Here is a 15,226-nt window from a genome sequence, read left to right on the forward strand (position 1 = left end):
TTACCTGAAATGCTGAGAAATTTTCAGACACTGCCTGAAATGCTGGGAGAATTACAAGACCACTGGAGAGAGAGGACAGCACACTGGGTACGCAGGAAACTAAGGAGGAACAAGGATTGTGTGTTTTATACTCACAGCCATTGGATTCACCTCAGGGTAGCTAGGAATCCCTACATGATTAATAGTGACTGACATGAAAATAAGGGAGGCCCAGGTGCGTAACTGGAATCTAGGAGACCGTGGAAAAGGCGATTTCTGCCCCACTGGTGAAATGTGGTGCTGATTTAGACACTAAGTGGATGAAGGACATGGATATAAGATATGTTTGTGAGGTAGAATCATTTGCAGGGAGGACTCGCTGGGTTTGATTTTCCTAGTTGTTTAATCCTTGCTTAATTAAATTCTTTCTGAGATTTATTCCTCCTACACGTAAATCAATACCTGGCAGAGGAGTGACAGATAGATGAGGGGTGGTGGAAATGAAGGGACCTATTACAGCATAATATACAAGGCTGTGAACGGTTGCCCATGCCTCTAACCCAGCACTGCAGGAGACCAAGGCAGGTGGATTCCATGAAGTCAGGAGTTCAAGACCAGCCTGGCCAACATGGTGAAACCGTATCTCTAATAAAAATACAAATATTAGCTGAACATGGTGGTGCATGCCTGTAATCCCAGCTCCTACTCTGGAGGAGGAAGCAGGAGAATGACTTCAACCCAGGAGGTGGAGGTTGCAGTGAGTCGAGATCACATGACTGCACTCCAACCTGGGTGACTCAAGGAGACTCCGTCTCAAAGAATAAAATTAAGAAATGCATAAATATAATGTAACACACACGAGTGACAATGGCACCTGGATTACCATCATTATTTTTCTATTTCTCTATAATTACTTCTTTGATCCTTTATCTTATCCATTAGGCAATCAGCCTAAAACCTCTTCCCCATTTGCTTTCTGTGAGTGTGAGATCATATAGAAAATATGAAAGCTCCCTGAACCCACCAGCACAGGTCCTGGAATAGAGGAAGTGCTCTGCTCATTGCAAAATGCTGGCCCCCTCACCCAAATCCCCCACCTTACCCCTACTTCCAATCACCTGTGGAGATTTAGATAGACCATGGAGAGGTAAACACTAATACTACTTGCAGTGAGTTCAGATCCTGGAATCAGAGATCAGCACCAGCAGTAGCTCCTGCCCCCCTTTCCTACCAATCCACGGAAGGACAGGTTGTATTGAAGCAATAGATGGTGGAGGACATTGTCCTTCCCCCAGCCTCTCATGTAGAACAGCAACCTAATATATGACTCCCGAGATCACAAAGAGTAGCATGTTTCCAACGGGCTTCAACGCTATTTCCTGGCTGTTTGATGTAAGAGAATTCTGCTTCGCGTTTTTGATCTTGATTTCACTTTTCTTTCCTTTTCTTGGAGAATGTAAGTTGTTTGAGTCAAGGGTGCTGTGCATGTAGAAATCCTAAAGCACATTCACTGTGCATGAATCCCAGTCCAGTCTTCCCAGAGAAGACTCTTAACACCTCCTGTACTGCACCTGGGGCTATGCCAGTTCCTATCACTCACTGTCACTCCAGGGAGACAGAACACACAGAGAATACATGACATAAGCAGGTTCATTACTAACACGAAAGCAGCAAGTGACAACTGAAGCATATATTTCAATGTGAGCCAGTCCCCCAAGGCTCAGAAAAGCTGCTCAGGACATATAGAATCACCCCATATGCAGTGTATCTGGGGGAACCCGAAAATCAGCCCAGCCTGGATTTTGTACCCTGGAGCCACAGGAAGCACTGAGCTAAAGCACTGCATGACGTCCTCCTCTAGGAAGAATAGGAAGACAGCCCAGGCTGTTCTGGGACATTCCTCCTGATCTCACGATGCTAATGTCTTAGTCCATTTTTGTTGCTATAAAAGAACACTTGAGCCTAGGTAACTTCTAAAGATAAGCGATTTATTTGCCTCACAGTTCTGCAGGCTGTACTAGAAGCATGGAACCAGCATCTATTTCTTGTAATGACCTCAGGCTGCTCCCACTCTGGCAGAAGGGAAGGAGGGTCTGTGTGTGCAGAGACCACAGAGATCACACGGCAAGAGAGAGAGCAAGGGGAAGGGGTGCAATGGAGTTTCCAAGCTCTGTTTAACAACCAGTTGCTGAGGCGGTGGCGCCATTCGGCTCACTGCAAGCTCCGCCTCCCGGGTTTACGCCATTCTCCTGCCTCAGCCTCCCGAGTAGCTGGGACTATAGGTGCCCACCACGACGCCCGGCTAAATTTTTGTATTTTTATTAGAGACGGGGGTTTCACCGTGTTAGCCAGGATGGTCTCGATCTCCTGACCTCGGAGATCCACCCGCCTCGGGCCTCCCAAAGTGCTGGATTACAGGCTTGAGCCACCGCGCCCGCCCCCAGTTCTTTTAACAACCAGCTGTCCCAGGATCTAATACAGGGAGAACTTGCTAACCCCGTCCCGTGTGGGGCAGCATTAATCTATTCACAATGGATCTACCCCCATGGCCCAAACACCTCCCAAAAGGCCAACCTCCACACTGGCGGGTTAAATTTCAATGTGAGATTTCAAGGGTCAAATTATCCAAAACTAAAGCAAGTGTATATTCAGGCACGTCCATGGTTACTGTGAGAGCTATAACTGAGAGCAGGGGAAAGCTGGTCTCCCGCCATCAGGCCGCTTGTCCTAAGGAGACATTCCCAAGGTTACCTGTTCAATCAAGAAATGAGAGACAATCCATAAAAAGGAACTGCTGTCACTATCTTTTATTGGAGTCTCGTTTCCTCCAGGTAACCCCAGGACACCTGCCATGTTCTGATTGGACCTCAGTGGTCATGATCCTCTTACCATTTTCTTCTTCTCCTGCATCGCTGGTGCTCCAACCAAAAAGAGTAAGGGTCTCACGAAGCAGAGGCCAGAGACCTCAGGGTCGTGTGGGGAAGCAGGATGGGAGCAGCAGGTGTGTGTTCCTCACCTGCAGGATGGCTCCAGCCTAAGGGCAGGAGCCCACAGAAGCCAGGGCTTTCTAGAGAGAGCACCAGACACTCTGCCTCACTTCCGCTCACAGACCATTGCCGATTCTGAACTGTATCCTCATGTCCCTGCAGGGCCCACTGACATCCAGGAGAAGGTTCCAGACAGGCAGAGTGGGAGACAGAATCAACGGGATGGAAATTGAGAGCTATTCATGGGATGGGTCCTTGAACTAAGAGAGACAGAATGTCTGAGTCTGGCTGTTGGCAACTGAGGGACCTCAGGCACCTATGGCCTCCCCCTGTGTGTTGGAGTCTGAACATGAAATGAGGACCCAGAAGTGCCTTCCCAGCTGTTTTGATAACTTCCGTCTCCTACAGATTCTGCTGTAATGGACCAAGAGCCAGGAGTGGAAAGAGCAGTGAATCCAGAGGTAGGTCCTCCTCGGTCCAGCCTCGTGGATCCAATCTTATTCCCTACTAGTCCTGAAGAATGTGAGCCCCTCCCTCACTCAACATTTCCCTCTCTCCAGGACTCTGATGAACCAGACCCTCAGGAGGTGACATACGCACAGTTGGATCACTGCGTTTTCACACAGGGAAAAATCACTCGCCCTTCTCACAGGCCCAAGAGACCCCCAACAGATACCAGAGTGTACATAGAGCTTCCAGATGCTGAGCCCAGATCGAAAGTTGACTCCTGCCCTTGAGCACCACAGTCAGGCCTTGAAGGGGTCTTCTAGGGAGACAACAGCCCTGTCTCAAAACCGGCTTGCCAGCTCCAATGTAACAGCAGCAGGAATCTGAAGGCGCGACTCTGCATCTTAGAGCATCGCTCTTCCTCACACCACGAATCTGAACATTCCTCTCCCTTGCTTTCCAATGTCTAAGGTCCCCACTGCCTGCTAGAAAGAAAACACACTCCTTTGCTTAGCCCACAATTCTCCATTTCACTTGACCCCTGCCCACCTCTCCAACCTACTGGCTTATTTCCTAGTCCTACTGGAGGCTGCAGTCACACTGAGGAACTCACAATTCCAAACATACAAGAGGCTCCCTCTTAACACAGCACTTAGACACATGCTGTTCCACCTTCCCTCATGCTGTTCCACCTCCCCTCAGACTATCTTTCAGCCTTCTGTCAGCAGTGAAACTTATACATTTATTAAAATAATTTCAATGTAATTGCCTCTTCTTCAAATAAACATGTCTACCCTCGTGGTTTCAGTAATGTGACTCTTTTCTTGCCGAAAGTTTCTGGTGTTACCATTACTATGTCCATGTAACCCCATCTGTTCTCCACTGGGTTCTCACCCCTGGACTCTGAGCTTCTGGAAGCAGGGGGAGCCTGATTCATCTCCAGGACTCCAATTTCATCCAAAAATGTAGCACATAGGAGGTTCCAAGGATCGTGAATCAGATGAACAAGTGATATTCTTACTCTCTGCAGACCTGGAAAACTGGCAGAGTCATTGCAAGATAAAACATTTGTAGAGTCATAGGCCTTGTTAGTCTCATCTCCACAGGGACACATGTCCACACATCATCTTTCATATTAAAAATACACAGCTGGCTCCTCCAGATCTGTGGGGTTTACAGGTGTTTATTAAACCAACTATAAACCAAAGTATTCAGAGAAAAAATACAAAGTTTCAAAAGCAAAACTATGTTGAACGGACACAAATGGAATGGTACGTATGCTGTGTCAGGAATTATAAATAATCTAGAGATGATTTCATGTATACATGAGGGTGTGCATGGGTTGTATGCAATTGCTATGCCGTTTTTTTTGTTTTGTTTTGTTTGTTTGTTTTTCGGAGTCTCACTCTCTCACCCAGGCTGGAGTGCAGTGGCGCAATCTCAGCTCACTGCAACTTCCGCCTCCCAGGTTCAAGTGATTCTCTTGCCTCAGCCTCCCTGGTAGCTAGGATTACAGGCACATGCCACCATGCACAGGTAAATTTTTTTTCTTTGTATTTTTAGCAGAGACTGGGTTTCACTATGTTGAGCAGGCTGTTCTCGAACTCCTGACCGCATGATCCACCCAACTCAGCCTCCCAAAGTGTTGGGATTATAGGCGTGAGCCACCGCGCCCAGCTTCACTGTGCCATTTCATGCAAGAGGCTTGAGCATCTGCAGATTTTGGCACCTGAATGGGGATCCTGGAACCAATCACCCAGGAATAGTGAAGGACGACTGTATATAATTTTTATTTGCCAATTTTAAAAATAAAGCATAAAAGGCTGGGCGCGGTGGCTCAAGCCTGTAATCCCAGCACTTTGGGAGGCCGAGGCGGGCGGATCACAAGGTCAGGAGATCGAGACCATCCTGGCTAACCCGGTGAAACCCCGTCTCTACTTAAAAAAATACAAAAAACTAGCCGGGCGAGGTGGCGGGCGCCTGTAGTCCCAGCTACTCGGGAGGCTGAGGCAGGAGAATGGCGTGAACCCGGGAGGTGGAGCTTGCAGTGAGCTGAGATCGAGCCACTGCACTCCAGCCTGGGCGACAGAGTGAGACTCCATCTCAAAAAATAATAATAATAAATAAAGCATAAAAAATGTATAATAACAAGGTAAAAAATAAGAAGTGTTTTTATAGTGTGAGGATAAGTTCAGATTTATTTTTTCGTACTTGTAACCCTATGGTCCTGTTATTTGTTGAGAAAATATTCTATTCCACCTTAAACCACATGGCAGCCTTTGTCAACTATAAAGGAGCTGTGTATCCACGGATGTATTTTAGACACAGTTTTCTGCCCAGTGGTTCTCTGTATCCCCTCTCATGAGGATGTTGTACTTTATATAACCTTAGAGAACCCCTTAAAGTGTGGTAACCTGAGTCCTCTGTTTGTTGTTATAGGTAATTTAGTTTCCTTTTTTTTTTTTTTTTTTTTCTTTCTTGAGACAGACTCTTCCTCTGTCACCCAAGCTGGAGTTCAGTGGCACGAGCTCAGCTCATGCAACCTCCACTTCCCAGATTCAAGCACTTCTTGTGCCACTGGTTTAGTACAAGAAACTCAAGCAGGAAAATTAGACTGACTTTTTGTCACAATTACTCTGATAATATTAATAGTATCTGTTAGATATTTTGCATATTACACACGAAGAAGAGTTTGAATCTCAGATAAAAACAACAAAAGTACATCAAAAGTCTTTAATGTAACCCAGAATTCCATCATCTTGTGTTGGAAAGATTGGATCTGAGACGTGTTCTGAGCTGGTCATAGTGAATGACGCAAGGTGGCAATTGTGGTCACAACAATTTCCAGGAAGCCATTTTCTGCTCTTGGCTGGAGGCCCGCTGGGCGTCATGCAAGGTAGAAAAAGCCGGCATACGTCACCCTCCCATGATGTGGTCAGCATGTCAACTGCATAGGCAGGGCACCAAATAACATGACGGATGGAGGCACCTGCAACAGGGGTTATAGGCACAGAAAAGAACACGGAGACACAGAGAGGGAGGAGAGAGACAGACCCGGGGAGGGGAAGCCTCACTGATTCCAGGTCCGGTGGATGGGATGAAGAAGAGAGACGCCTTCTAAACTCACAACCTCTCTTTCTAGGAGTCCACAGAAAACCTTCCCTCCTGGCCCTCCCAGGTCCCCTGGTGAAATCAGGAGAGACGGTCATCCTGCAATGTTGGTCAGATATCGTGTTTGAGCACTTCCTTCTGCACAGAGAGGGGATCTCTGAGGACCCCTTATGCCTCGTTGGAGAGCTCCATGATGGGGGCTCCAAGGCCAACATCTCCACGTGTCCCATGACGCCTGTCCTTGCAGCGACCTACCAATGCTACGGTTCTTTTACTCACTCCCCTATGAATGGTCAGCCCCAGTGACCCCTGGACATCGTGATCACAGGTGAGAGTGCCCGGACATTCTTCTCATTGTCACTGGGACACAGAGTGAATGATCCAGGACTTGGAAGCCCCAGGTGTTCATGAGGAAGATGAGTGTGGGATTCTTATGGAGAGAAATTCACTTGGTGAGGTCTGTACCAACCGAGACAGAGAAACAGGAGACACAAGTACAGACCAGGTGTCATAACAGAGGACAGACACAGGGGCCATACAGAGAGGTAGAAAAGAGAGAAAGAGTTAAAGGGGACAGACAGACATGTCCCGGACAGAGGCGTCCTTCCGTGCTGACTTTGTTCAGAGACCTGGCACAGGTTAGAAGCTTCATCTCTGTGTTACCTCCACAAAGTGATCTCTACCAGGAGAACCCAAGAACACCCTTATTTCTCACCTTAGTTGGGCCCTGGGACCTCAGACCTTGTGGCACCTACAGATGCCGTGTTCATTCTGACACCTCTGCCTCGTGTTCAGGGGAGCCGCAACCTTCTCAGGATATCATGGCCCCAGAACAACAACCCGTGTGCTGTGCACTTGGGGTCTCCAGACTGGATTCTGAGGCTCATATTCCAAATAACCGCACATATGATAGGATTACCGACAGACACAGAGAGAAATCAGGGACATTAAAAAGCAAAGGCATAAACACACAGAGAATGAGCCAGAGGAAGGGGAGTGACAAGCTCACAGCCACATAAAGACAGAGAAATGAGGATGACGGTTTCCAGCTTCATCCACATCCCTGCCAAGGACATGAACTCAGCCTTTTTATGGCCACATAGTATTCCATGGTGTGTATGTGCCACATCTTTATCCAGTCTCTCATTGATGGACATTTGGGTTGGTTCCAAGTCTTTGCTATTTTGAATAGTGCCGACATAAACATATGTGTGCATGTGTCTTTATTGTAGAATGATTTGTAATCCTTTAGGTATATCAGAAAACCAAACACCGCATGTTCTTGCTCGTAAGTGGGACTTGAAGAATGAGAACACATGGACACAGGGGAGGGGAACATCACATACCAGGTCCTGTCAGGGGGTGAGGGGCTAGGGGATGGATAACAGTAGGAGAAATACCTAATGTAGGTGACGGTGACGGGTTGTTGGGTGTAGCAAACCACCAGTGCACGTATATACCTATGTAACAAAACTGCACATTCTGCACATGTAATCCAGAACTTAAAGTATAATTTTTAAAAAGAGAGAGAGAGAAAAGAGGGCAGAGAAGTGGAGAGAGTGATGGAAGGGAACTGAGAAAAGCCCTAAAATCAGAGTCCTGAGGGAGAGGCACAAGGAGAGAGAAAGATGGAGATGTGGGGGATGAATTGCAGATATTCCAAAGACAACGAGACAGACTGAGAGGCAGAGAAAGACAAGGAGATGGAGACAGAGAGATGACAGATGGATAGATAGATGATAAATACATAGATGATAGATAATAGATAGGTTATAGATACACAGATGATGATTGATTGGTAGATGATACATAGAGATGATAATGATGATGATAAATAGATAAAGAGATAGATACATGATACATAGAGATAGAGAGGCAGACAGATAGGTAACAGAGAGAGAGAGATGATACACAGATATAGATAATAGGTGATTGACGGCTACATAGATAGTCAATTGATAGAGAGATGATACATAGATATAGATGATAGATAGATAATTTGTAGATACACACCAAATAGTTAAATAGATGATAGATAGATAGATAGATAGATAGATAGATAGATAGATAGATAGACAATAGAAATATGCAGAAAGTTTTGAACAAGACAGAAAGTGAGAGACTCAGAATTAAAGAAAAAGGAAGATCAAGTCAACCAATCCAAGGAGGGTCAGAGAGAATAAAACGGTACAAAGAAAAAAAACATAGCTAGGGATGGGGAAGTGAGGTCAGAGACCTAGAGACACGGAGAAGGTTGAAGGAGGAAATAGACATGAAGAGAGACGGGGTAGAGGGTGAGAGAGAGAAGGTGGAAGGAGGAAATAGACATGAAGAGACACGGGGTGGAGGGTGACAGAGAAAGAGAGAGCACTAGGTCATAGAGCAGCATTAGGTCATAGAGCAGGGGAGTGAGTTCTCAGCTCAGGTGTGAAGGGAGCTGTGACAAGGAAGAACCTCCCTGAGGAAACTGCCTCTTCTCCTTCCAGGTCTATACGGGAAACCTTCTCTCTCAGTCCAGCCGGGCCCCACTGTTCACGCAGGAGAGAACTTGACCTTGTCCTGCAGCTCCCAGAGCTCCTTTGACATGTACCATCTATCCAGGGAGGGGGAGGCCCATGAACTGAGGCTCCCTGCAGTGCCGAGGGTCCATGGAACATTCCAGACCGACTTCCCTCTGGGGCCTGCCACCCACGGAGGGACGTACAGATGCTTCGGCTCTTTCCGTGACTCTCCCTACGAGTGGTCAGACCCGAGTGACCCACTGCCCATTTCTGTCCCAGGTGAGGAAACCAATCTCTTCCCCAAATAGTGGGACTCAGACGGACGACAATGGCCACATTCAGGGGAACCTCAGATGGCCATGGGGGTGTCAGCCAGAGATACTGGATAGAAAAGACACAGAGCAAACATACAGGCAGACAGACAGAGCAAGACAGACAGATCACATCAGAATTTGGGGTGGTAACTGCAACCCTACATGAAGCTTGCAGATAGAGCACAGGCCACAAAAAACACTTCCCAGTCTTTGTACAGAGGCCTACATGGGACACATCTAAGCAGCATCAGTGCTGACTCAGGAGCATGAAAGGCCAGGCTCAGGTTGGAAAGACTAGAGGTAGCATTGGCCGCCCACCGTTCCCCATTTCCAGAAGCCCCCACATCTCACCAAAGAGTGATTTCCACGTGGGAGGCACAGATGCAGTCATCGTTGGGGGAGCCTCCATGTCTCTTGATGGGAGGCATTTTCCACCCTGGATGTCTCCTGCTCCCTCCACACCTTGGAGACTCAGTGGGGGAGTCTTCTCTGGGAACTTGGGGAGGGCCTCCCGGGACTCCCAGGATTTCCAAGCTAGATGAAAACATGGCAGATGGAAAGAGGCCCATTCATTTACCTGGGGCACCAAGCTCCATCCCAGGAGTTGAGAAGAGGCTCTTCTCTTTGGTCATTGGATCCCTGAGGGGACAGAGGCTCAGCACTGAAGACTGAGAAGAATGTGCCACTTCTCCACTCAGTGGCCTCAAGCCAGACATCTTCCCTACAGATTTCCAGTGATTCTCCATCAGTATTTAGGGCTGTGGCCACCAACCTGGGACTGTAGGAACTTTTCGTTTCTGACCTTCCATAACTGAGTTCTCTTCCTAAATGTGGAATGCCTTGTACTCCATGTTACTGTCTCCCCGGAACGAATGTGTGGCTTGTCTGCTCTCCAGCCTTGTCATGGAGATTGATAATCTTTAGGGAGCAAGAGGAGAGGGAAAGAACAAAGTATGGAACCATCTAGGTGCTGCTGGCTGAGGATCCATTTGCCAGTGAAGGGACTGCACTCAGCCGAGGGGGCAACTCAGGGAAGTCAGCCGAGGGAGGGCATTAGAGCAGAGAGAACTGAGCTCACCCAGTAAATGACCTCTTCATTAACTCGTTCATCTAATATTTATTTCACACCTACCATCAGTTCTGTCTGTTGCATGGCCAGGAGTAAACAGCACGGCCAAGCTCCTTGGTTCATGGTGCTCACATTGCTGTGGGGTGGGAGAGACAGGCAGAACATGAATGAATGAACGAGAGAATGGATGAATGAGTAAATGAATGGATGAGTGAATGGATGAATGAATGAATGAGTGAATAGATGAATGAGTGAATGAATGAACTTGTAGAATGGATGAATGAGTGAATGAATGAGTGAATCCTCAGCACTTGGTGAAAGTGCCCTGCACAGAGTGAAATGAAGGAACATGGAACGTTGTCATTTGGAGTGTACAGGGGGGAACATCTCACTGAGACCTCACCAGGGAGATCACATTTAAACTCCAATCTTAGAGACAAGAGGGAAGAAGCCCTGGGGAGTGTGTTGAAAGGAAATTTCATGTACTTAGGACACTGGGGATGATGCTAATGTGAGAATGAGCTTGGTGTGTTCCAAGAAGTCCATGGGCCTGCCATGTGGTGAGGGCTGCTCAGAATCCAGTGAGATTCTAAATGTCGTTGGGCTTGTAAGGAATGTGAGTCCTGTGGTTGCAAGTGGACTTGTACCTTAGGTCAAGTCCAGCAATTCTCTTTCTAAATCCTCTCTAACTCCCTGAACCACTTCTATCAACAACTGAGAGAAGAGTGTTAAACACCCCACTGTGGCTGTGGATTTGCCTACCTCTCTGTTTACTTCAGCGACACTTCCTCCGTGTATATTTGCAGGAATATTACTGGAAGTGATTAAGTGTAAATTGATTATATATTCCTGGTAAATTAAAAATACTATAAATTTACCTGCTTTTTTCCTAAATGTTATGCTTAATGTTTTCCACTGATTTTTCCCAAAGACTTATTTTGTCTAATTTTAATATAGCTACACCACATTTCTAACAGTTAGTGATTGCTTGGTATATTTCTACATTGTTTAGTTTCAAACCCTGTGAATTGTTAACACTGACATCCTTTGTAAATTTCAACAATGCGTCTTAGAAAACAAGACTTTCTGACAATCTTGTGTTTATGTTTGCGCAGTTCTTCCAATCATATTTGTGTTATTATTATGTTGTTTTCCTGATTCCCTTTTTCCCACTGACTTCTTTGGTGGTTTTCTATTTCAAAACATTCTATTTTTGATCTACGTTGTTTAGGAATACATATATGGTGTACTCATCCTGAACTTGTTACATATTTTTAAAACTGAAATTCATCATTTCAGAAATTAAACTGCAAATATAAAAACATATTTCCACTCTTCCTGTGTAAGAACAGGATTTTAGAGTATATTTATTATATATGTTTGTATTTACTTATATGATGTTTCATGGTATATATAATTCTATCTTTTCCAGAAATTACACAGGGGCATGTTTTCATACAGTACTGTATGGTCCATATTCATTTTTGGCATAGCCATATTTTAAGTTCTTTCTCTGCTCTTAGTTATTGTCAGAATCTTCGACACCCCATCTGGTTTCACTTTCCTTCTCTTTGAGGCACAGTCATCAGAATTTCCTTTAGGGTCAGTGAGAAAAGCTTTCTTTGTCCTTTTATCTTTCAGTGCTGTTTCTTTCCTGTGTTGATCTCGGACAGTACTATGTAAGGAATTGTCGGTGGCTGGTGATGGTATCTTAGCTGGGTAAAGACGCTGTTCTACTGGCTTATGTTTTCCTTTTTTCTGTGGGGAGGACAATGCTTGGCTCCCTCTGAATCCTTACCAGCTGATCCTTTTCCTCTGGCTAAGTTGAAGGGTTGGTTATGCTTTTTTGCAGCTTTTCTGTCACGTTGAACGTGAGGTGTGTTTAATTCATTCCGCCTGGCATTCACTGCATTTCTTGAACCTGTGGATTGATGTGTGTGTCTATGTCCACCAAATAACCAACACTGGCCTCTTTAAAGATTGCTTCTGACCTGTTTTCTCATTCTTTCCTTTTGGAACTCAAGTTAGGAGCATTCTAAAACTGTCCTCAGTTTTTACCCTGTCACAAAACTGCTCTTTCTTGTTCAGTTATTTTCTTTTTCTGTGCACTAATATTGACAGTTTCCTGTGGCTTAGATGATAAATACTCTCTTCACTGTTGTGTACACAATATTTTAACTAATTATTCTGCTTTAAATTTAATATTGACTATATCTAGATATCACAATTGATTACTGTGTACAGAGTTTCTTTCCTATTTGTATACATTTATGGGGTACACGTGTAACTTTGTGACATGAATATATTGCAGAGTGGTGAAGTCAGGACTTTGACTATATCCATCACCCAAATGCTGTACATCATACTCGTTAAGCAATTTCTCATCACTCACCCAGGTCCCACCGCCCTCCAGCCTTCCAAGCCTCCACTGTCCGTCATTCCACACTCCACATCCAGATGTATGCACTACTCGCCTCCCACTTAGAGTGAGAAGACGTGGTGTTTGGCTTTCTGAGTTGTTTCACGTAAAATAATGGCCTCCAGTTCCATCCATGTTACTCCAAATGACAGGATTTTGTATTTTATGGCCAAATACTATTTCATTGTTTATACACACCACACTTTATTAATCCAATCATTCATTCACAGTTACTTAGATTGATTTCATATCTTGCTGTTGCAAACAGTGCTGCAATAAACATACAGGGGCAGGTATTTGTTCGACATAATTGCTTCTTCTCTTTTGGGTAGACACCCCGCAGTGGGACCGCTAGGTCGAATGGTGTTTCTATTTTTGGTTCTCTGACAGATCTCCATGCTGTCTTCCATAGAGGCTATACTAATTTACATACCGACCCACAGTGTATAAGAGTTTCCTTTTCTCTGCTTCCTTGCCAACATCTGTTATATTGGTTCGCATTTTCAGTAATAGCCATTCTGACTACTGTAAGATGATATCTCATTGTGGTTTCAATTTGCATTTCTCTGATGAGTCGTGATGCTGAACACTTGTTCATATGCTGTTTGGCCATTTGTATGTCTTCTTTTGAAAAATCTGTATAAACATCCCTTTGCCCACTTTTTAATGCTATTATTTGAGGGCTCTGATTAGTTGTTTGAGTTGCCTAGAAATTGTGGATGTTAGTCCCCGGTCGGATGCACAGTTTGCAAACATTTTCGTTTATTCTGCAGGTCGTCGGTTCATTCTGCTATTATTTCCTTTGCTGTTCAGAAGCTCGTTCGTTTATTAAGTCCCATTTGTCTAGTTTTACTTTTGTTACCTGTGGTTTTGAGGTTTTACTAATGAATTCTTTGCCTAGACCAATGTCCAGAAAGCTTCTCTTTGGGTTTCCACTGGTGATTTTATAGTTCTGGATTTACATTTAAGCTGTTAATTATCTTAAGTTAATTTTTGTGTATAATGACAGATTTGGGTCCAGTTTTACTCTTCTGCCTATGGCTATTGAGATTTCTCAGTACCATTTATTGAAGAGGATATCTTTCCGCAGTGTATGTTTTGTTGACTTTGTCAATGATCATTCACTGTAGATATGAGGCTGTATTTTTGGGCTCTCTATTCTGGTCTATTGATCTCTGTTTCTGTGTCTATACCAGCACCGTGTTATTTAACTTACTATATCCTAAGAGCATAATTTGAAGTCAGATAGCCTGATGACACCAAGTTTCTACATTCGCCTAAAATTGCTTTGTCCATTAGGCTCTTTTTTGGTTCTGTACGAATTTTAGGATTGCTTTTTCTAATTCTGTGAAAACTGGTGTTACTATTTTCATTTAAGAATTGCACTAAATCTGTAGATTGCTTTAGGCAGTATGGTCATTTTAACAATATTAATTCTTATGATCTATAAGTATGGAATTTTTTTTTCTTTTTTTTATATCATCTATCATTGCTGTCATGGGTGTCTTACACTTTTCCTGGTAGAGATCGTTCACCACGTTGGTTAAATGTATTCCTGAGTGTTTTAATTTTGTGTATCTATTGTAAACAGGATTGCCTTATTGATTTGCTTCTCAGCTAGATCATTATAGGTGTAGAGAAATGCTACCAGTTTTTACATACTGATTTTGTATTCTGAAACTTTACTGAGTTCATTTATCAATCATAAGAATTCTTTGCAGAGTCTGTAGGATTTTCTAGATTTAAGATCATAGCATCAGCAACAGAAATAATTGCACTTCCTCTTTTCTAATTTAGATATTTATTTCTTCCTGTTTCCTGATAGCTCTGACAGGGCTTCCAGTACTATGTTGATAGGGAGTGGTGGATGTCTGTGTCCTTGTCTTGTGCCAGTTCTCAGAGGAGTCAGAGTCATTTTAACTTTTTCCTGTTCAGTATGATGTTGACTCTAGGTATGTCATCTATGGCTTTTATTACTTGGAGGTATATTCTTTCTATGCCTAATTTTTTTAGAGTTTTCATCAGGTAAGGATGTTGAATTTTTTTTAAAGATGCTTTTCTTTATGTCTATTGAGATGATCACATGTTTTTGGTTCTGGATTCGGCTCATTCTTCTAGGTGGATGAGATATGCCAAAAAAGCATTGAGTCAGCCATCTTGGAAAGATGTTTTCTTTCTCTACAGCTCATTCTTCCTTACCAGTGTTTTCCATTTTGTACTTAATTTTATAAAGAGAGTAAATGATATAATTTCCACATATGTTTCCTCTGCCAAATCTGACTCACTGTGCTTTCTTTTTTTGTATGCATAACCTGCCCAGCAATACACACAAACATTTATTGTTTTGGAGAATTAGTTTGGGAACTATTTTGAAATGTAAAAAAAAAAAAAAAAAAAAA

At 44.2% G+C, this 15,226-nt stretch overlaps 1 pseudogene across 1 annotated transcript in view; it reads left to right on the top strand.

The window, feature by feature from the left end:
• Window positions 1-15,226, top strand: part of LOC108518724 (killer cell immunoglobulin-like receptor 3DL2) — a 43,242-nt pseudogene that overhangs the window by 10,593 nt on the left and 17,423 nt on the right. The window contains exons 6-8 of the transcript XR_001882460.1: window positions 4,576-4,592; window positions 6,566-6,852; window positions 9,011-9,304. The product of XR_001882460.1 is annotated as a killer cell immunoglobulin-like receptor 3DL2 (transcript). The remainder of the gene's footprint in view (window positions 1-4,575; window positions 4,593-6,565; window positions 6,853-9,010; window positions 9,305-15,226) is intronic.

Source organism: Rhinopithecus bieti, unplaced genomic scaffold (assembly GCF_001698545.2).
Source record: "Rhinopithecus bieti isolate Rb0 unplaced genomic scaffold, ASM169854v2 scaffold_47117, whole genome shotgun sequence".
Taxonomy (NCBI): Eukaryota; Metazoa; Chordata; class Mammalia; order Primates; family Cercopithecidae; genus Rhinopithecus; species Rhinopithecus bieti.